The following is a 17,532-nucleotide window of genomic DNA, read 5'->3' on the forward strand; positions in this document are numbered from 1 at the left end:
TTATCATCTGCAGTGAATAACGATCTGTCGGAAGTACGAAGCAATTACTTCTCTAATATCGTCCAATAAAAACCATCCCAGGCTCGTACGAATGAATGTGTTAGATAAACAAACGGTGCAATTTCAAAACTGAATGGACCATTGATCAGAAGAGCGGAAGCTCGGAGTAGTAGATATTCGTCGCCTGTCCCTGCTATGAGGATATTACCGCGCATACATCCAGGCAGCCGTTAGTCACCGCGAGCGAGTGAGACGGGGAGTACGTGCGTTCTTGGCGGGAAGGAACCAAGACAGTGGGACGCGGTGGTTGAATTCAGTTGTGTTTTACTAGTGGTGTGTGTTTTATTGTGATCTACGTCTATCAGGTGCTGGCTCGTCTCGAAGAACATTATACTTGGTTGTATGTTCTGAATCAAGGTATGTGAATGGTTGTAGCACCAGCCCATATATTTTAAAAACATTTCCTGTTTCTCATCCTTGTTCTTATGAATGGCCATATTTGTATTGCATACCTTTTGTTTGCAAATTGATCCTGTAACGTCTGTATTAATTCCCTCAGCTGTATGAGATCACTTGACGGCGATGGAAATAAGCATAACAGAGTATAGACGCTGGGCTAAGCGGAACAATCGAATATACAGTAGACCTCAAGGTGTCTGTGATCATGTTTCGTGGGTGTGTTGAACTGTGCACGTATGTATACTATGACGGTTGAACGTTATGTCGTATTAAGCCTAAAGCTACGTCCAGTTTCCGCTCAGAATATCACCAGTCCTCTTCCTTACCTACCAGTCAAATTTCTCTTACTCTCAATGTCTATTTCATTCACGAACATAGCACCCCTACGCTAAGTAATGGCTAGCACGTAAACAGACGGTTGTAGCCAGACATCAGAATCTACCTGGGCTCATTACAGGAAGAAATTGCAGTAACACCTGCCTGCGTGCTCGAATACTCCATGTCCGTTTGCAACCACGCACATACCGGGACGATTTAAGAATTTATTTGCGTGGATGATACTTCATACATACTCAAGTAACTGATGTACGTTCGTGGGTCCGTAGATGAAGGTCGTTCGTGCCTTACTACCTTGCCCATCGCAGGTTCCCACGTTCTTTGTCAGCTAAGACCTCTGCCTTCGTAACTTTGACGTGATGAGAGTTGAACGCTGCTCGCTCACCCCCGCGCATCGCATCGCCGTACCTTATGTGTTGCTGTTACACTTTTCCTCCTCCAAGATGGAGCACCCCGTATGCAACACTGTATTTAATTTTTTAATTGCTACCACTAATTGTTATTATTATTATTGTTATTATTATTATTATTATTATTATTATTATTATTATTATTATACTGTTATCATCTTTATCATTATTATTATTTTATTATTATCATTGTTATCGTCATTGTTTTTATTATTGTTGTTATTGTTATTATTATTACTATTATTATTTTTTTTTCTATGTGTCGATTGCCAGAGGAAAAGAATATCTACATTCGAGTGACACACACACACACACACACACACGTATATATTATATATATTATATATATATATATATATATGTATATATATACATATATATATATATATGTATGTATATATATAGATATATATATATATATCTATATATATATATATATATATATATATATATATTTGTGCTGACAGTGTGACAAGTAAGGTGGATAAAGAGACGGGTCTGGCTCCGATTTTTTCCTGGCCGGTTTCGCCGTAAGCTTCTTCAGAAGAAGAAACTCGGAACTAGACCCGCGTCTTCTTTTTCCATCTTCAACTTGTCACAGTGTCTTAGTGTGTGTGTGTGTATATATATATATAATATATATATATATAATATATATATATATATATATATATATATATCTATATAATATATATATATATATATATATATATATAATGTAAGAGGAAATAAATAGTTGAGGAAAGTGGTAAGGAAGATTCTGTCGAAACCGAAATGCTTCTGCGCCATCTTTCTACCATTGCTCAATTACGTGTGTACACACATCACACACACATATGTATATATATATATATATATATATATATATATATATATATATATATTAAATAGCACAGGGAAAAGCAAAACGAAGCAAAACGCTTTCGTATATTACATCTAATGCAAAGGTACTTTGCACTGATATATACGAAAACGCTTTGCTTCGTTTAGTTTCTTTTTACCATAAATGAACACAGGTTACCAGTGTTTCTTATTAGCATATATATATATATGAATTAACAAGCTCAGCCACTGGGTCTCGAACTATTGACTGTACCACAAGTTATTAGAAGGCAATGACGCTACCGTTGTACCATGCAGAATGTTTAAAGGGAAGTTTTGGAACTTGTCCCTATCATTCTCCGACGTCAGCTCCCACGGTACTTTATGTAGTCTTAATTTCATCCAGTCTTTTATTCAAGAAAGTTCTCCGACATTTGTCGAAACTATACACACACAGACAGACACACACACATTAAGCTATCAGACTGAGAGAAAAGGTTAGATGTCCACTTACACAACGTACTGACATACTTTATTATGGCTCGCCAGGTGATTTTTATTCAATTTACAAAACTTAGGCGTATGGGAGGGACTAGGCTTATACTGATTGTAGAAGCCCCCTCGTCACGATTGTATGGTTTATTGATTGTAGTCTCTGAGGGGAAATTGCGTTGAATGGATTATTAACGTGTATGTAGTGTGACGGGTTTAGCTTGGCTACCCCCTCATATTGCGGGAAAAGGCTTTTCATATATTGATTTATTGATGCCCTTAAGATATTTTATTAAGGAAGATCGCTGGCTGAGAGGGTTAAGGCGTCGTTACTTGCGGCGAAGGTCGAGGTGAGGGCGGTTCGAATCCTGCCACCGGCGAAGCTGAACCAATGGCATGGTTCATTAAATTCCACGCTACAAAGTCTTCTGTTAGGGGCACCTACCTAGCCTCCCGATAGTGGGGAGCGTGTGACGTTAAACCATATCACATCACATTAAGATTATTGTTTTATTTTTGTCGGGAATAATCAGCGTTTCTATCCTTGGGTACAATATCATGCCGAAGAAATTGAATCGTAGACGTGGAATGGAGGAGACTGCAAGAGACCATAAGGCCTACACTAGGCAGTTCCATGTCCCTTACCCCCTACTATCCCTATCCATAAAGTTATCTAACCTCTTTAAACAACTGATAATTTTAGCGTTCCCTAATTGGTTACTAAGTCTATTTCATTCGTTGACCACTTTATTGGTAAACCAGTTCTTGCCTATTTCCTTCTTAAATCCAAATTTGTCCAATCTAAACCCATTACTACGAGTCCAGACCTGCTGTCTTGATATGATGACCTTGGAGGAAAGGAAATATTAGAGGGTATCAGAACAGAGGGGTGATATTAGTAATTAAAAGTAAGCTAGGTAACATTATTATTATTATTTTATTTTATTTTTATATATTTTTTTATTTTCATTTGTTTTATTCATTTATTTTATTTATTTATTTATATATTTTGAGTGGGGACTGGACCCCAGTCATATAAGAATAATGCGGAACTCTGGCCCATAGGGGTGTCAAAAAAGTTCCTATGTATGTGCGTATATATATGTGTGTGTGTGTGTGTGTGTGTGCGCGCGTGCGCGCGCTTTGGGGAGTGTTGAAGGGTCATGTCACAAACCATCACTGCTGGGAATCGGAGAGGAGTGCAGGATTCGCACACGAAACTAAGCGATTGCGAGGTCAGCACGCTTCCGATCACGCTACCAGTAACTGAGTAATAAAACTGGTAATCGATACCTGTTACTGGGTATTCAGGTAAACGATATTGTACAGAGTTCGCGATGTGTTTGAGTTTTTGAATAATTATTAAAACAATGTCAACTACAGTGAAGATGACATCAAATGATCGATATCAGATGACCAACAAATTGGAACTGTCTAGTGTAGGCCATATGTCCTCTTGCAGTCTCCATTCTAAAGGTGGCGGCGTACTTACATTTTTCTGTAGCATGTTTTTCCTACTTCGTTCGAGTTGAAACGATTTCGGTTTTATTCTTTTGTTTTTCAAATGTCAAATTATTTTTGCGTCTGAGAAGCTGAATGACGAATTAAGAGAAGTTAAATCTGGAATACGAATGTTAGACACAAAATTGTCAAAATGTTCTTACGGAAGTCTAGAATATTGTAACCGAAGTCGTTTCTACTCCAGCAAGGTAGCAAAAGCAAGGAACATGCTAGTCTAGTGTGCCGCCAGCTTTGTGTTCTTATGTTCCAATTCTTTTACCAGTAGTGTAACGTTTCGTCTTCTGACTCGGTATAGGGGTATTGACTACAGAAGATTTAGGTGTGGATCCCAAACTTTTTCAGCTTGTTCCCTTCCACAAAATGTTGTCAACATTTATATATATATATATATATATATATATATATTATATATATATATATTGCGTGTAGCTTCGATACAACGCACAATCCTTTTATCTTCAGATAAAAAGATTGAGCGTTGTATCGGAACTACACGTGATAAAATAATCATCAGTGAATCCTCTTTAGCCTTCAACCTCGTATGTTTACAAGAGAATATACTACCTGGCTACACCAATATATATATATATATATATGTGTGTGTGTGTGTGTGTGTGTGTGTGTGCGCAAAGTAGACCACTTGGAAAAAGAAACTAACGAAGCAGAGCGCTTTCGTATATTACATCTTCAGTGCAAAAATTAAAACACTAGAGATATTTTCGTTCTTTTATTGTATTTGAACATTGTGCATCTCTAATGACTATTGCCAAAGATGTCGAGAACATCAGTGGGATGGATGGAGTTGCATGCTTGAAGTTAATTGAGGAGTTTTTGGATTCTTGATTTTCAGAATCCTAAACTTTTTTCCCCGTTACTCCTCCATTTCCCCTCAAAATTTGTTAAAATACCCTCAGGGGGGTAATTTACCCCCCAGTTTGGGAACCACCGCTTTAGGGGGGTTGGCCAACACCTCTACGGACCACGGTTTCACAAGATGCTTACGATTGGGGGAGGGGGTTGAAAGAAGAATGCTAATAAGTTGTTCACCTTTATACCTTCTTCCTGGACCTGACCTCCTACGCCTAGTGACTCTCTCTCTCTCTCTCTCTCTCTCTCTCTCTCTCTCTCTCTCTCTCTCTCTCCTCCTACTCGGCGCGGATAGAAACTCTGGGAATTTGTTATGTAAGATCTACATGCAAAGGTCAGTAACTGTTCTCGTCTACCATATGTTCATCACTGTACTACAGCCTAATGACATGAGCTAGTCTAGAACAAGCGAACTAATTGTCAGACACCGCAGTGTTTTTATTTGTTTATTTATCGAATAGTTAATATTTATTTATTCATTTATTGTTCACACACACACACACACACACACACACACACACACACACACACACACACCATAGCTCTCTTCCCGTATAATACAACTAGGTAAACATACGCATACACACATACACACACACACACACACACACACAGATAACCAAACAAGCAAACTAGTTTACTTATTATTTTTTTGTTTGTTTATATGTGTTATATGCATATTTACTGATTATGGACTATTTAATAAACCGTTTTCCACGCAGAACGGTGAATCTCTGGAACAAACTGGACGAAACAACAGTGTGTACAAAAACTGTACACGAATTTATGAGCAAACTAGACACTGCGAGATACAAAAACGGGACACTACGAGCATAGCTCCCCTTCCCGTAAGATACAACTAGGTAAATGCACACACACACACACACACGCACACATTGCCCAGCACGTGATCCAAGACCAAGGTGAATCAAACAAACGAATAGGTAACCAAGCAAGCAAACTAGTTGCCAGACACCACAATTTGTTTACTTTATTTAGTAATTTATTATTTACGTATTTATTATTTGTCAATTCAATTATTTAGTAATTTATTATTAATTTGTTCGTTTATTTTGTTTTGTCATCTGTGTACTTATTTATTTATTCCTTCGTTTATTTATTTGGTTATCAAAATACTTAAGTCTTAACACTGAACTTGATCAGATTTTATCGACTCATTGGGAAGTTTATATTCCATGGACGACTTTTTTATCACTTTTGAGCTGAGACACATTGATACTAGTTAACAATATCCATCACACTTAGAAAACAAGGGAAATAAACAAATAAGTGTAAAAGACTGACTTGTAACTATACTGTTATATAACAACATAGTTACAATGTTTCTATATAGCAACAACTTGCGTTAGCTACGTCAACTTATCACAATAAGAATTTTCGCGTCGTTTTTAATATTTGGCGTCATAATTCATATCAAATATATTTTGTATGAATTCCCGTCTTTATCCTTGGGATATTTCTCCACTTCCTGGAAACCTGTCTGGGGTTTGGAAACTCAATATTACCAGAGAATCACTGATCTGGTTTTCCCCAAAGTGTGACCAAACTGGGAACAGAAGTTCTTAAGGACGATGTACATATGACATAGCATACCAGAATGACCTCTGTGGACAAGAATGTGTATTTCAATCATGTTGATGTTTATGTGTGAAGGGATTTATTAGAATGGGCTAATGCGAGGAATCATTAATCATTTAGCTGTCTTTTCTTCTATTCTCTCTTTATCTATCTATCTATCTCCCCCTCTCTATCTCTCCTCTCTCTTTCTCTCTTTCTCCCTCTCTCTCTCTCTCTCTCTCTCTCTCTCTCTCTCTCTCTCTCTCTCTCTCTCTCTCTTTCTCCCTCTATCTTTCTCCCTCCCACTCTCTCTCATTCTCACTCCCTCTCTCTCTCTCTCTCTCTCTCTCTCTCTCTCTCTCCCTCTCTCTCCCATTCCCTCTCTCTCTCTCTCTCTCTCCCATTCCCTCTCTCTCTCTCTCCCATTCCCTCTCTCTCTCTCCCCCTTCCTCTGTCTCTCCCCTCACTCTCCCCCTCCCCCTCCCTCTCTTTCGCTCTCTCCTCCCTCTCTTTCGCTCTCTCCTCCCTCTCTTTCGCTCTCTCCTCCCTCTCTTTCGCTCTCTCTCTCTCTCTCTCTCTCTCTCTCTCTCTCTCTCTCTCTCTCTCTCTCTCAGTCTTTCCTCAAGTATTTCTCTGAGATAAGCTAAAGTAAAGGGTTTGGTATTTCCGGCCATTCTCTCTCTCTCTCTCTCTCTCTCTCTCTCTCTCTCTCTCTCTCTCTTCCCCAAAGTATTTCTTCTCTGGCATAAGTTTGATTTGGTATTTCCAGGTCCATGTCTTTATATAATTCCTGTATATCGTCTTTGTTCAGAGGTTGAGTGAGGTTAAGTTAGTAAGGTTAGATTAGTTAGAACCAAAACATATGGGCCCACATGTGGGCCAACATATATATCAGTCAGACAGCGAGAAAATACAAAAAAGATATATGTATATATATATATATATATATATATATATATATATATATATGTATGTATGTATTGAAAGTGAGATTCATGTAGTATATGCTTCATACATATACCAATGTCATTTTGATTGTGTTGGAAATAGAAACTTTAAAACAGAAAGTTTAGCCTTAAGGTATTATATTGATTAATTACATATGAAGCCATTCTAAAAATGTACATAAAAATTGGAACACAGTACATTTGATAAACTTCAGTAAAATAAATAGAGAAATAAGTAAATGTAATAAAAATTATATATAGAATAAAAAGATAAATGGCAAAGTATGATAATAATTCCGAAGTATTGTAAGACCCACAACTCATGAAAAAAATAGTGTAAAAAGAAAATATAAAAGAATAAAATAAAATAAAATAGAATGAATAAATAAGAGAGGAATAAGAAAGTATACGAATTATATATATATATATATATATATATATATATGTCTCTCTGTGTGTGTGTAATTATATTTAAGTTTCGTGATGACCTTATGTGCTATGAAATCATTTTAAATATTTATATAAAGAGCTACACGGTCCATATCAGAAATTACAAGAAAATAGGCAAATAAATAAAACAAATAGAAAATCTGTATATATTCTGAAATGTAAGACCCATTACCCATTAAAAGAAAGATAAAGAATACTGCTATTTATGAGGTACTGTTGTGTAGATTTTTTTTTTTCCCAACCCCGTACTGATGTATGTATGATAGGGAACAGGGTTGCATAAGCCTTATCACATTGTTTACAAATGTTCTCTCTACGTCACGGGTCCATTTGTGATGAGGTCGCTTTTGTACAGTAATTTGTTCTTGATTAACACCCAAACCGACTGTGTATGTATGATAGTGAACAGGGTTCCATAAGATGCACATCATGTTGTTTACAAATGCTCTCTCCCTCTACGTCACGGCTCCACTCAAATGACCTTGAAGACACCTTCACCGGTGCGGAGGGGAAGAGAGGCCTTTGTGACAAAATTTACCTCCTCCATAGATATAAACAAAAAATGTAAACTTTTTCCTGATACATAGGTAAATGAGCGTAATTTGTCAATGTTTACCTATTACGTAAATTTTTTTTTACCTCTTCCATAACACAAAATATCAACTGAAATCTGTTACATAGATATACGAGTAGAAACAGTTTGTCAATGTTTACTTGTGACAGATATTTAAGCACATTATGTTCACTTTTACCTGTTCATTCTTTCTCAACATTTGCCTAGTAGAGGTTATCACATTAGTCTATTTTTCCTCCGACATCCTACCTCCAACCTCCATTTAAATAACTAGAATATGGCTTAGCTTACAGTAACCTAGAGTTCTCTAAGAACGTTGCAACAGTATGTCTAACATTCGTATATATGTACAATCTTTCACTTCATCATCAGCTTTGCTATCTGACGGAAAGATATTTTGAAATTTGGAGATTTGAAAAATAAAACGTAACCGAAGTCGTTTTCACTCAAACGAACTCACAATAGTCGGTGCTGGTGAAGCCCGTGGAAGAATCCCAGTGTGATAACCCTTTAATTGCCCAGTGTGACGACCTGTGAGTTTATCGTCTTCCTCTTCCTCCAGTCGACCCGGTCATCGTGTCGTGGACATAAAATCGCAAGATATAAACACGAAAGTTTAATGTATACGAGTACTTTCTTAAGCTGGCGACACAGTTCAATAAATTTCCCATATTAGTCTGTAAATACCCTTTAAGAAGTTTCAGACCTCTCGAAAAATAGATTATATCTATATACTATGTACCAAGAGCTTTTCCCCCTTACAAGAGAGGTAGCCAAGTCACAGGTACATACCTACTCCCATCCATCACCCCTACCCCCTTCCTATCTTAGCTCCTCGTGGATGACGGGTTATCCCTGTATCCCGCCAACTGCCCCGGGTCAGAAGCAATGTAGCAAGGCACAGATACAAAACATTTAATTTTTGAGCTTTCAGTTGTAGACGTAAAGGGGGAAAAACAAAAGCAAAAAAGTCGTTGTTTTGCGCTGAATTCTAGACTGTTGTTACAATCTGCCCATTTCACGCAAACTAACACATATCTTTTTCAGTACACAACATTTCACATTTATCACTTAGCCCTCTCCCCCTCTCTTTCCCTTTCTCTCTTCCTACCCCCTTCTCTCTCTCCTCTCTCTATTTATCTCTCCCCCTTCTCTCCCCTCTCTCTCTCTTCCTCTTTCCCTTCCCCCTCTCTTCCTCCCTCCCCCTCTCCCCCTCCCCTTCTTCCTCTTTCCCCTCTCTTCCCCCCCCTCTTTTTCTACCTCCTTCCCCCTCTCTCTCCCTCTCCCCCTCCCTCCCCACTCTCTCATTATTATTACATATTCCCCCTTGAAACTTACGTATCTGCTAGTACAAAATCATCTTCAATGAAACTGGATGTTCCATACCGTTTTCTTTATTCTTATCTATTCGTTCTTTTTTTTATACATATGTATCTTTTTACTTGAGTCTTGCTCAGCTGCAAGTCCTCAAGGGCACTTCTTCGACTTTGTATGGAGTACGCGTCTCGCGTAAGGAGTGATCCTCACTCCCTCTGTAAGCAAGTTGAAGTCCAGACTCTTAATGCCTTGCCAAAAATTTTCTATTAATTAATTTCTTTATTCATCTGTGTAATGTATTATTTATCAATGATACTCATAATTATGTTACTATTTGTTTCGGTTATTTGTCAATGATACTTTAGTTGTCAATCTTAATATAACATCTATATCCTCTCTGTCTCTCTATCTCTCTCTCTCGGTCATCATGGTCACTGTCCTTCTGGACGTAATCGTGCATCTCCATCCTAGTGAAACCATGGAATGCCTAACATTGAAGCAATACAATCATTTTGTGTGCGAATACACATGTAAAAGATTTACATAACCACTCATATATATATATATATATATATATATATATATATATATATATATATATATATATATATCGAACCTGTCGAGAGTTGTTTGGAGTGGGAAGGGAGGGTGTCTGCATGGGAGCTTGCTCGGAAAAACCGTGGCGACTGGCGCCGACGTGTGAGTGGAGCAACGCGTCCCCTGACGTATGCCCCCAATTGATTATACATATACATATATATATATATATAGATGTATATATATATATATGTATAATTTTATGTATATATATATATATATATACATACCTATATATATATATATGTATATATATATATATATATATACATATATATATATATATATATACATATACATACACACAAACATATATGTATATATATATATATACATACATACATACATATACCAAAGGCTTTTTCCCCCTACGCGGGGGGTAGCCAAAAAGAAAAAGGCATAGAAACCACTCCCACCCATTCCATTTCCTATATATTCCACTCCCCTCCACCCTCCTCCCTCCCTTTTATCTTGGCACCTCCTGGATGACGGGTCATCCCAGCATCCTGTCCACTGCCCTGGGTCAGAAATATATATATATATATATATATGTGTGTGTGTGTGTGTGTATGTATATATATATATATATATATATATATATATATATATATATATATATATATATATATATATGTGTGTGTGTGTGTGTGTGTGTGTATGTATATATATATATATATATATATATATATATATATATATACACTATATCACTGGAGCGAAATGTATGTAGTAGCGCATTTGTAAATCATACGGTAACACTACTATTGGAATGAAAAATGAAAGTGAAGAAATAGAATTAACATAATTATATTACGACTGTGTGTGTGTAAGGAGAGAGAGGAGAGGAACACGTTTTGCTCATGACCATGGCCAATAGCAAAAAGATTGTACAGCTGTGGCCAAACCCAACATTTCCTTTATTCAACGAGTGGTTACATCCCAGCCTGAATGAGACCCGGATCGGACGGCAGATCTCGACCTGGTTGGGAAATAAGACGTCCCACAATATTTAAGTTTAATTGACTGGATTTACTTTAACCCCCCAAAAAACTGTTTCTCTTCGTCTTTGTCCTTGATTGCAGATTACCAACGAGGGTGATGATCCAGTGAACAAGGTTTACTACTTAGTTAACTAATCGCGTTATTTCTATAAAAACTGATGAAAACTTAACATTATCATATTATTTACAATATTTACAACGTCATTTACATGCGACGTTGCCAAGTTTCAAATGTTGCTTGAGTAGGTGGACCACGCGGAATTGTTGTCAACTGTACACTTGGCTTCACTTCTAAGTAGTACAGTGCCCAACATCTATAAGACTGAAGTGCGCGTATCACTAGATCGTAAATTTACGAGGTCATATAGGACCTAGATAATAGAACTACGACCCATAAGTGTTTATATATACTTATATATATATATATATATATATATATATATATATATATATGAAAAGAGCTGGAGTCCAGGAACGATGATGAAATAAGTAAAAAGCACCGTACCTATAAACGGATACTTTATCCCGACGTTTTGAACCCTGTCCGGGGTTTGTCCTCGGGGGTTAGAATGATGACCAAATGCCTCAGAGTTGACCTGGGATTCCGCGAAGGGCTCGGGTTTTCCTGGTCTCATCTGGTAATCCCCAGGTGGGGAAATTCCCACCACCTGATCTCGGTCACTCCATGTCCTAATGTCTCGCCTTCTGCCGGCTGTCTGTCCTACCTAATCTCACCCTTGCCCCAATGAAGATGGAGTTGAGTGTGACGGTTCTGTTGATGCTGTTATTGTCCCTTGTCCCTGTTTCTGAAAATAGCCTGCTGCCTTTCTTGATGTTCTTGTACAGAACATCCGCGTCCTACCAGTCAAACTCGTGCTAATGTTCCTCGCAATGCTTCGGTGGGTTTAAAGCATCTGTTTCTGAGTCTGGTGTTTTTTACTTATGTCATCATCGTTCCTGGACTCCATTTTTTCACACACACGCACACACACAAACACACACACACACACACACATATGTATAAACACTTATTGTCCGCTTAGGATAGAAGCGCTGGTAATTGCAGACAAAATACCTTTTCGCAATGAAATCCGAACCTTTGCCAAACCTCTACATTATGTGCGTCATTGTGACAAATGGATGAACAAGGTCCGCCGCTGGGACTCGAACCTTTGCATAAGCGACTGCTCATTATGAAGCAAAGACGATACCATTGAGCTACTTTTTTTTTTTTTTTTTTTTGTACAGTCCGGGTAGCTCAACGGTATCGTCTTTGCTTCATAATAAGTAGTCGCACATGCAAATTTTCGAGTCCTAGTGAGGGAGCTTGTTAATTCAATAACATTAATAGAACCACCAGGAGCTTGAATAAGGACATAATAATGGGGGAGGGGAGAAGACTGCAAGAGACCATAAAGCCTTCACTAGGGAGTGTCCATGACTACCTATCATCCCCATAAGATTATTTAATCTTTTTAAACTATAGACTCATACAGTGTTCCAATGGACTGATTATACAACCAAACACTCTTGCAATGTGGTTTCTAGGATCTATATGTTTTGGTCTTACTGTGGCGATTTGTTTCGTTCACTCGAATCCTACAACCAAAATGTTACGAATTATCATGATTTATATGGAAGTCACCATGTTTCAAAATATATCATTCAATTTTCAGATTTTTTCGCATTAAATGTACACTATAACTTTGATTTGAACGAAATCATCTGACAAACATTTGTCTAATAATGTATAGTATCCTTATGTGTGTAGATTTTGAGGATGAAAAACGTGCTTCATTAATTTTCCAAAAGAAAAAAATCAAATCTTATTATAAGACGAATTCTTTGTTAAATATTAAATCAGGATTTATTGTTTGGGAATTTTCGGTGATATTTCCTTGTCCAATACTAACCTCATCATTGACATGTTCAAGGGAAAAAAAAAAAAACTAACCTTGAGCAGCATGAAAGTGGCTGGACACTAAACATTTCTCGCTAGCATGCTATTTGCTTTTGCTACTTCGTTTGAGTAACATGACCTCGGTTACAATCTTTTGTTTATACCAATTTCCCAATGTCAAATTACTCTTGCGTCACAGAGTGGGAAGCTGAATGACAAACTAAGAGAAGTTAAATCTAGAATATGAATGTTGGACGCATTATTGAGACGTTCTTACGTGTCTAGAATATTGTAACCCAGGTCGTTTGTACTCAAAAGCAAGTAGCAAAAGCAAGTAGCATGCTAGCCTAATGTGCCGACACCTGCATGACCTTCGGAATTCTTGCGTGTCATTGCTAATACATCACTCCTACTGTCCCCTTATCAACGCGTTTGATCACGTGCACACATGTACGTATTTGCATGTCTACCCTACACATACTTGAATACACAGATGCATACAAAATGTACACATGCGCGTACGCACATACACACACGCACACACGCCTTTATTTGCAGAACCCTATCGTATACACATTTGCATACACGGATGTATACATGTAGTACATGCACACACAAAAAACAGTCACACACACATAGTCGGACACACACACACACACACACACACACACACACACACAAAACACGGTAACACACACACACACACAAACAAACAAACAAACAAACAAGTAAACAAAGACAAACTAACATGAAATCACGTGTATATCAAATGTTTTTTACAAGTCCATAAATATGTCGGAAATCGTCTGGAGTAGGCGTATTACCATGTGAAATTAATATACAAAGGATTACAAAGGCGGAGCATGCCGACAGGAGACCTGTTGGTCCATAACTAGGTCGGATGCGAAAAAAATATAATAATGATAAAAGATAGATAAAATAAGAATTATGATATAGATAATAATAAATAAAGTAGATAAATGCATAGGTATAGTTAAATGATAAACAGGTAAATAGTAAATAATAACAAATTGACAGATAAATAATGATAAAAGAAAATCAAGCATATAATAAATAGACAAATAATAACAAACAAATAATATAAAATAAATGGCAGTCATTACAGCATCTTGCTTAGGTGTTTATCTAAACGAATCTTAAAGCTTCGAACTGAACTACATTGCACTGCCTCTGCAGGAAGTTTATTCCATTCATTAACTACACGGTTGACGAAGTTGTTTCTACCCACTTCCAAATTAAATCTATTTCCTGACAGTTTGAGACCATTATTTCTTGTCGGATTCTCATTCAGTGTAAAAAATTTGTCACGATGTCAATCCCTTTTAGAATCTTAAAAACCTGTATCAAGTCACCTCTGAGTCTACGCTTTTTTGGGGAAAACAGATTCATATGTTTTAGTCGATTTTGGTATGATTTATTTTTGATATTTGGAATCAGTTTTGTGGCTCGCCGTTGTACATTTTCCAATCTGTCATTGTCGATTTCTGAAAAAAAGGAAAAGATGCAGATGATTGGAAAAGGACTTACGTGGTGTTACTGTGTACAGGTAAGGGAATAAGGAAGGACTACAAGAAATACAGAGGGAGGTGGGCTAGGATCTTCTCCCCCTTCATAGGAGAAGTTTAGTGATGCCCTATACCTCCTCGCGGTGTCCTAGGATCGACTCCCACTGGGCAAGTCGACGCCAAGTATGACGCAGGTGAGACAAGCGACACAGCACAGCAAAGTACAATTTGAACTCCTGTCTTACTTGAAATGCTTCTAGATGTACTACCTCAGCATTTTGAGAGAGAAGTTTAGACTGTAATTCAATTCAGCAACAGGAAGTCTGCCTTTGATCTGTGCCTCGTCGCCTGTGTCTTCTGCGTCACCTGTGCCAACTGTGTCGCCTGCGCCTCAGTTTGCCCTTACGCTGAAGTAGTAACTTCAGATTGAGTATATTCAGTCAATATCAAAACTTTCTTTGTAATCTGTAACAATAACTTCGTTATTCCTACTACGAAGCCAATCCACCAGCGATGGTACGTGGCTATGGGAACAGATGGTGACCTCAGGAAGTCCTGAAGGCGCTATCACATTGGGCTATTTTTCCTTCAACCTCCGATTAATCGGCGGTACCGCTCACCCCCGGAACTTTTTTCCACTGTAAAATCAGTATGGCAAACTATTTTTTTTTTTTTTTTTTTTTTTTTTTTTTTTTTTTTTTTTTATCCTCCAGCATATAAAATTCTTTCTATCAAATTCTTTCCCGGAAGCTGTGAGCTGCAAATCTGCTTCAACAGTTGAAGGAAAAATAGCACAGTGTGATACCGCCTTGAGTCCCAAGCCACATGGTAAACGGTACAGGCTCTGTGGTCGACCTGTATTGGGGCAATAGGGGAAAGTACATCTTGGGACGTTGTAAACATCAACAACCCTAGAGTACCCACGAAAAGATAAACCACCCATATATTAGCTTGTATAAAGTAGCGACTCCAGAAACGAGTTTGAAGATATAAATTGCCCCAACAGTGACAATAATTTAATTGAGATTAGGTTAAGCTGGGTCAGAGTAGACATCAAGTGAGAAAGAAACCTTTATTAAATGTACAACGATTCGCTGGATGAAGCCTTTTCAAGTACACAGACGAACAATACGACCTCGAAAGTATTTATACATCCCGAAAGGGACACTAATGACAGGGCAACCCACGGGGCGCTACTTGAAATCTTTCTAAATACAGGAATTAAGTGGCGCTCCGTGAGATTCCCTCCCCTAGTGTCCTTCTTCCATTCCTGGATGTATAAATAGTCCAGGGGTCGTATTCTGCGTCTAAGTACTTGAAAATACCTTAAACAAGTGAAACGTTGCACTCTTAATAAAGTTTTCATCCTTACATGGTGTCTACTTTGCCCATTTCATCGTCAGTTGTCATTTTAAAAAATGGGTTAACGTACCTCTTCAATACGAGACAAATTCGCGTGGACATCAGGTTGCCTGATGTACGATGATACATCACAATACGCTCATTACAAAATATTAAGTTACTGCTGTTATACTAGTTGTATTTCACCCTGAATAAATATAACATCACAGAAAACGGGAGTCACTTAGCTACAACTACAAAATAAATATAGTCAAGATGCAGATACCGGCATCCTCGTATACACCAATCGCTGTTTATGACGCATACTTGGGCTTCATCGTATTCAAGAGGTTAAGCCTGTGAAGATCAACCAAACCCCCCAAAGATTAGCTTGTAAAGATAAAGAACTCCCAGGTACGCTAGGGTTGCAGCTTGCACCACTGAGCAGCCCTTTTCACGATCTCCTCTGCTCACCCTACATGGGGAAGGGGCAAGAACGGGTGTTATAAAATTTGTCTCCAGCACTCTCTCTTTGTTGGTGGACCTTTCCTGGTAAGGTTACCTATTTGGGGTAACAGTAACGACAGTGCAAACGACAAGAGAAAGTGATCTTAGATTTGAAGATGAAATCAATCATTTAATTTCTAAGCCACATACAGTGCTGTGGGTGAGCAAATTAAACACGAAAATAGTTTTAATTGAGTGTATGAAATGCAAATAAAGATTTGGCAAAAATCAAATAAAACGAAATAAAATACAAACGGTAAATTCAAACCTAAATGTGAACATAGAATTCAGTTAGGCACGTTTGACACGTATCGACTTTTCGCCGTGCGCATTCCACGACACGACGTCTTGCTCTCAAAAAACCATGAGTGTCTGCGGAAGCTTTCACGACCACGGCCACGTGTGAAAGTGTCCATAGACACCCATAGTCATTTGAGAGAACGACGTCGTGGCGTGGACGGCGCACGGCGAAAAGTCGATACGTGTCAAACGATCCTTACTTTATTACTGATTGTCATTCATGAATTTGATCAAAACGTGGATCTTCTTGCTTAAGGCGACCTTCCTTTGTCTTAATCGACCAAAGAAGACTGAACCCAGATTCACGCAAGGAAGTTGTATAAGGAATGGGGAGTTTGAATAACTTTCCACCAAGTAGCACTGAGATAGTACATCTAGAAACATTTCAAGTGAGAGAGGATTTCAAACTGCTTTAATTTAGCAACAGGAAATCTGCCTTTGCTCTGTGCTGTGTCGGCTGCGTCGCCTGTGTCTCAACTTGCGCAGTTGTGGGCTCAACATCCTCAACTTCCCTCAAGTGAAGGAAAACTTGAAGTTGTCACCTTCCATAATTGGACGCCAAAGATGCAAACTTTATATGAAGACAT

The 17,532-nt window shown here is 38.0% G+C and overlaps 1 protein-coding gene across 1 annotated transcript in view; it reads left to right on the forward strand.

The window, feature by feature from the left end:
- The first annotated feature begins 253 nt into the window (after positions 1 to 253).
- The window catches only part of LOC143041450 (CD109 antigen-like), an 83,022-nt gene continuing 65,743 nt past the window's right edge, over positions 254 to 17,532 (forward strand). Inside the window, exon 1 of the mRNA XM_076213338.1 lies at positions 254 to 417. The gene's annotated coding sequence lies outside the window, so the exon portion shown is untranslated. The remainder of the gene's footprint in view (positions 418 to 17,532) is intronic.

This window comes from Oratosquilla oratoria, chromosome 31 (assembly GCF_046742065.1).
Source record: "Oratosquilla oratoria isolate Oo_2021 chromosome 31, ASM4674206v1, whole genome shotgun sequence".
Classification (NCBI taxonomy): Eukaryota; Metazoa; Arthropoda; class Malacostraca; order Stomatopoda; family Squillidae; genus Oratosquilla; species Oratosquilla oratoria.